This window comes from Grammomys surdaster, unplaced genomic scaffold (assembly GCF_004785775.1).
Source record: "Grammomys surdaster isolate TR1022 unplaced genomic scaffold, NIH_TR_1.0 194, whole genome shotgun sequence".
NCBI lineage: Eukaryota > Metazoa > Chordata > Mammalia > Rodentia > Muridae > Grammomys > Grammomys surdaster.
In genome coordinates, this window is record NW_021604639.1 from 2,731,159 (window position 1) to 2,737,523 (window position 6,365).

At 40.8% G+C, this 6,365-nt stretch overlaps 1 pseudogene; it reads left to right on the top strand.

Annotated features, from left to right (window-relative positions):
- Positions 1–4,896: 4,896 nt before the first annotated feature.
- On the top strand, positions 4,897–5,419 carry LOC114623232 (annotated as a pseudogene).
- Positions 5,420–6,365: the final 946 nt, after the last annotated feature.

Genomic DNA, 6,365 nt, shown 5'->3' on the forward strand with positions numbered 1-6,365 from the left:
CTTCCAGTAATCACTGATGTCCTTTTTTGCTCAAGATTTAAAAGTTAATGTCAGAATGTTATTGAACTTGGGGATCACAACCTGTGCCCCAATCAGTTCCAGCTACCCCTGTCATTAATATGCCAATAAAGGAGCCAGATTAATATGGAAAGCAGAAAAAGAAGATTTATTCTAGGTGACCACATTGAGACAGGGGACAAAGAAATCCAACAAACCCCTCAAATCTATGTTTTGGGTCCTGTAGTGAGATCAGAGTTTAAATACAGGATCAGTGCTATGCTTCTACATGGTCCCAGGCAAGGTGTGGTCATGCCCACCATTGATGCATCATTGTCTAGGGTTCAGTTTCATCCTGTAGGTTAGATGTCAGAAATGTGTGAATATCTTTCTGAGAAAGTAGTTCTCCTTCTGGCTGGGAACTTTTCCTTCTCCCAGCATGAGAATCCTAGAGAAGTTCACATTTCTTTAGGATTCATTTTTTTCAACTGCTGATAAATCAAATTGAGAAAGAAAAGTGGCTTATTAGAATATCTTCATTTCTGCTAGGTTGATTACAAGAATCACTGAAGCAGTGTTTTTGACCTTACTCATGGGCCCTTCACTCCATATAAGTTTCCAGTTCCACTTTCTTTTCTTACACATAGCACTTTAGTTCTTCTATTGGCTGAAGAATTTATATCTGCTCCCTCCAACCTGTGATACCAGGTTTACAGACCAGGAACGAACCCCCAAAGCTTCTGGTTTTACTCCACCTTATTTTTCCAAATACTATTCACCAATTAACCATAAAAACTGATAATTATCCCATCAGTGTGTCCAACACAATACATCCTTACTTGGATTTTACATGTCTTTTGTACTAGAATGTTTTCTGCATCCTTTATAATCAATTTACATTTTACCCTCTTCCAAAGTGTTAGCTTAAACCCTTCTCATATTGTCCTGATACTTTAAATAAAAACACTACTGCCATTACAAATGGATTATAAGATGTTCATATTCAGGAATTATTTCATAGGTTCGTGACTTTTTGTCCTATTGCAGGTTAAGTATAGACAATCACAATTACCCCTGGATGATAGTTCATCAACCCTCCTTACTCCTTCCTATGAAGGAACACCTACACTCAAGTTCAGTGGCCATGATCTTCCATTAGCCAACAAAGATTGTCTTATGAGGGTGTCAGTTTTTTGCCCTAAAAGACAAGTGATGTAAAATGCATTCTTAATGATAATAATAAAAATAGATTAATTTAAACTACATAATTAGGATAATGTAATTAATTAACCTTACCTGTGTACATACTGTAAATTATGGAGCTTTGGGAATTTCCAGGTAAACCTTCTAGAAAACACAAGACAATTCCAACCACACAGAAAACAATATATTCTTGCATTACCTCTCAAAATTGGAGCCTCATTATTTTGACCCCTTAAAGTAAAACCAAATGTATTTATTTCATATCCTTACAGGAATAATGTAAGGTGGCACTTAAGAGAGGGGTAAAGGAAATCCTCCCCCCCACCACACACACACCACCATAAAAACCAGGGCCATAAAACAGGCTCTAGGGTTTAGGAATGCTAATCCCCATGGGATTCTGGAAAGCAGCCAAACACCTTCACACACACCGGAGGAGCCCAGAGGTTGCAGAAATGAGAAAATTGACTTATCTCCCACCTAGAAATTTCCAAAAACATTTTACTCATGCCCTTCCCATCCATATTCTTGACTACAAAATCTGTTCTCCGACCTCACACACTGTTCAACTGTACCTGAGATATCAAGCTGCAGGGTTTGGGGGTTGCTGTTCAGGTTGACATTAACCAGGTTGTGCTGGGATTATTAGGAAGCAGGGTAGGGACATCATTTCCTTCTTGCCAGATGTGCTGAATGCTGTCGCTAGTGATGTTGATCAACTATCTCTTGATTGACACATTAGTTGTGTGTTTGTTTTGTTCTTTTGATTCCTAAGCATATCTTTTCCCATATTCCCAGTAAATTAACCATGAAGCACCCCAGGTGGTTTCCTTCTGGGAGGCAGCAGTGGAGGGTTATTTTGGGGAAGTTCATTTATTATGTTCTTCAGTATGCCTTGTCCTGATGGCACCATTACAAAACGCTAACTGTATATGTACTTGCTTCCCTGTAAAAGTATCATCATTTTCCTAATCTATATCTGTAACATTTGTTTTTAACTAAATTGGACAATGAGGACTGTGGTCTGTGTCTTAGTAAAGGGCTTTCTCACAGAAGAAACCATACATAAGCTTAAGCAACGTTTTTAGAGCAATGTTTTCTATAAAATTGCTTTAGAATGAAAGTAGAGCTTATTGGAGAGGAGGGGTGTTTTTCTGCAGGACTTCAGAGTGGTATCCACCACACATAGTCAAGCCCTGTCTGGGTGAGGTGACTGCACCGTGAGGTGACTGCACCCAGCTGTGCTGGCAGTCTGCTCTGTCTCCAGCATGCAGCTCTATGTGAACACCACCTTCAGGAGGAATACAGTGACGCTGAGGGCCAAGGAATTACACAGGTTTCCTGATACGCAGACACAGGGAGAAGGGCCACATCTAGTTAAGAAAGATGGTGAATATTCTTCTTCCTTACCCTCCTAACCTGAGACAAAACCCTGTAAGTTTAAAACAAAGCCCTTGTGAGCATTTTTCCTGCTCTTAGAGGACCCTACTGTTTTATTTGCTCAACAAACTCAAGACCGGATAAGGACACATTTACACTATAGCCCTGGCGGGCCAGTCAACCATCCTGTCTTGTTTCAAACTGACTATTCCTAAATTGGGGGGGGGGGTGGAAACCCCTCAAAGCCAATTTAAAAAAAACAAAACAGTCTTCAAGCAGAGACCTTCTGGTCTCTTTGTGCTTTGGTGTGTGTGTGTGTGTGTGTGTGTGTGTGTGTGTGTGTGTGTTTTCTCTCACCCCTATTAAAACCTTCCTTTACCAGCTGATTTTGTCTGCTTCTGTCTGCTGTGTCTGACATTTCCCTTGCTGCAGCTGCATTGCTACCTGTTGCAGCCAATTTGTCTTTTAATTCCTTAACTGGCAGAGAAAATGAACCTAATTAAGACCACAGACAGTAACAATGGGATCACGGAGGGGCCACCACAGCATTTCAGAAGCTTTTGGCTTTAAGCTATTTTTCTTTAAAGCATCTGAAATGTGTTGTCTAATGAGGAGTATGGTGTTAAACCTCCATCTAATCTGTTGGAAATCCTGTAACCTTGGCAAGATGGAAGGTTGCCAGAGTTTAGCCACTAAAATGCTACCAGTTTGGCTCAGACATTCTCGGAGACCCTTTTGGGGAGTGTGAGTGAGTCTTTTGAACTTCAGAGTGTAGGAATCTACTTTCTAGCTTGAGATTCCTGCTTTTCTATTTTACTGATGTCACCTTTTCTTTTGTAATACTTAGTATTTCATGATTACTTTAATAAGGTATAACATATAAAATACATTTATATATTATTATAAAATTAATAGCATCATCTGTGCTTTTAAGTGGTTTTCCTTTTGTTTCTTCTGGTTTATTGTATCTTTTTGCTTTATAATATTTTCCTTTTTATGACGTTCATTATTCCCCTTTGCCTCTGCATTCCCATTTCTTTGAGTTTCTTTCTTAGTTCAAATTGGTTGTATTTTATCTGACTAGCTTTATTTTATGGTTAATTCTGAGGCATAGTCTGTGGAAACAGAGACAGCATGGTCCCTAAGGAGGTAGACTTGGGGACAGATGGCAAGTTTGACTACTGTTTTTACCTATGCCTGCCTGGTCTCTGGCAGGCTTCTGAGTTTCTCTCCAAGCCTTTAATATGAAACTGACAATGAACTGTTCTTAGTCTCCCTTGGAAGACAAATATTCCAGTCTGGTGCCTAGTGTCTAATAAGGTTGTTTGTAATGTTAATGTTCCAGCAGTTCAATGGTCCCCTGTAGTTTCTTCATAGGAGATTAATTCTACCAGAGGAGACCCCTGCTTTTGTATTTCATTCACCTTCAGTTACTGTCAGTATGTGGCTTTTAAAAAAGCACAAACAAATATTCTGTCCACCTCAGCACTGGGATGCGAAAAGCCGAATGGCTGCACTTTTCATGGCTCACTGATGATTAAACGCTCGAACCCTCTGTCTGTGTACTGTCCTTTGATTGAATGCCTAAATGTGGTCACTAGGGATCTATTCTTCGAGTACCAGGAAGCACCAACATGTGGCCCTAGAATCTCACAGAAGTCAGCTGTCTGGGGTGCTGTATATGGTACCTTGGCTCCTGGATTTGAGGACCTGTCCTTAGGCTAGCTTCGTTTGCCCTTGCAAGCTGGTGGTTTCTTTTTTGTACACCTTGAAATGATGCCAAGAGTAAGATGTTTCACTTGGATTCTGGTATCATATTTACTGAGAGATATGGATTGTAGAAAACTGATATTTTTTTTTCATTTGAAAGGAACCAAATGGAAAAAAATATGCATGGCAGAAGTAGTATTCCCAACATCTGAGTTACACCGGCCCCAGAATGACCACATCCAGCTTCAACACATAAAAACAGGATTCCTTCCCCCCCCCCAGCCCCCCTCTCTGCTCTCTCAATTAAGATGCAACTGAGCTCAGTATTTTATCCTCCCTGAAAAATTTATTATGATAGACCAGACTCTGTTTACTCATTTCCCTGTATTCTAGATTTTCCACAGCGATGAAAAATTCTCTGAGGAATGCTTTCCTAGCACCCCTATTCACCATGTTTTCTGACAGACTCTAGCCTGGTTTTCACCGAAAACCATAAGGAAATGGCTGGAGACCTCCAGGAAACCTAGGTGTCCTGGCTTTGGCTGAGCCTGGGCTAACGCACGAGCACGGTGGGACTATCCTAGCAGGTGTTCCTGGAGAGAGGCGATGGTGTCTAGTAGTAACTGGCTGTCTGGAGTGAATGTCGTGCTTGTGATGGCTTGTGATGGGAACCTGGTATTCATACTGCAATGGAATCTAGAAGGGGACCCCATGTCCCTGTGGGACACAATGCCCTCAAGAGATCCCGTTTCATACTGAAGGCCAGCACCTCTGTTTTTAATGGATAATAATTTTCATTCTTACTTGCTAGATCTGTGAAACACTTTCAAGGGTGTTTGAAAGGCCCTCATTGTTACCTTCCTGGATGGATACAAGACACCCTGCTATGGGACAGGGTACTTACGATATCAGGAGGCCTTAAGTGGCCACTGTGGTCAAAGCACGAATTGGGAGTTCTCAGAGACAACACCAGTCAGCAGCCAAAGACCTAACTCAGTCACCTGAAATGTCACCAACAACCATTGAGGTCACATACCTGCCCTCCAATCAGAAATGCAAATGCCATAAGCTCTTCTTCGAACTGAAGAGCTTTAAAGACAACTACAACATACTAGAGAGCACTCTGTGATGGAGATACATATATGCTATCTGGGTAGTGTTTGGGATATCTGGTTCTGCAGGCCCAGACTTTATTGGCCAAAGCATTCTTACAGAACTGTGTCTAAAAGGCCATTCCCAACCCTTTCTTATATTGGCTAAGACCTCAGTATCTCCCATTAGCACTTCTGGATTTGAATTGAAATTTCATTTCTTAACATTTCTGTTGAAGCTTCCTTGAAAATCTTCGCTTGATTTTGGCTGTAATTCACCTACCCTGTCCAGTGCTGTTTAATCCCAAAGATGTAATTTGAGGTAAGGTGTCTTCTGTGTCTACCTCATTGCACTCAACTGAATAGAAATATTTGGGTTTAGAGCATCTCAGATTTGATTGGTGGAAAAGTCACTCAGGACCTCATGGGGAAAGGAGATTGTATCCTCTGGAATTTTGGTGCTCCATTTAAACCAGGTGTATTTTGACATGAACATGACTTTCCTAAAGTGGAAGGATCTCTCCCCACCTTCACCCAATACTTACAACAAGTAGAAAGGAACATTCTGGCACTTGGCATAACCTATGCCAAGAGGGTGAGACAATGTGAAGAAGTGGCTTCCTCTCATGTCAATGTATTTATTAGTCTTAGTTTACAAAGTACTTAATAAAACTGACTACTATAAAACAAAACAAAAAGTCTCTGAGGAACTACTGTTGGGGTATGAAATCATTTGAGGGGTGCTAATTACCATATAATTCCAAGTTCAGAATGGGGCCTTCTATTCTATTCTATGTCCTAGCACAACAATGATGTGAATATTGCCTGAACTCTGCATTTTAAGACAAGTTTTAATTGTGCACTTGTTAGCTTTGTCACCTAAATTCAGAAGTCTGTTCATACACAGAAGCTAATGCACTGAATCTTAACCCTTAGCCAACCTTACTCACACATCCCCCTTTCCCCAGGCTGGCAGCTGCTCCT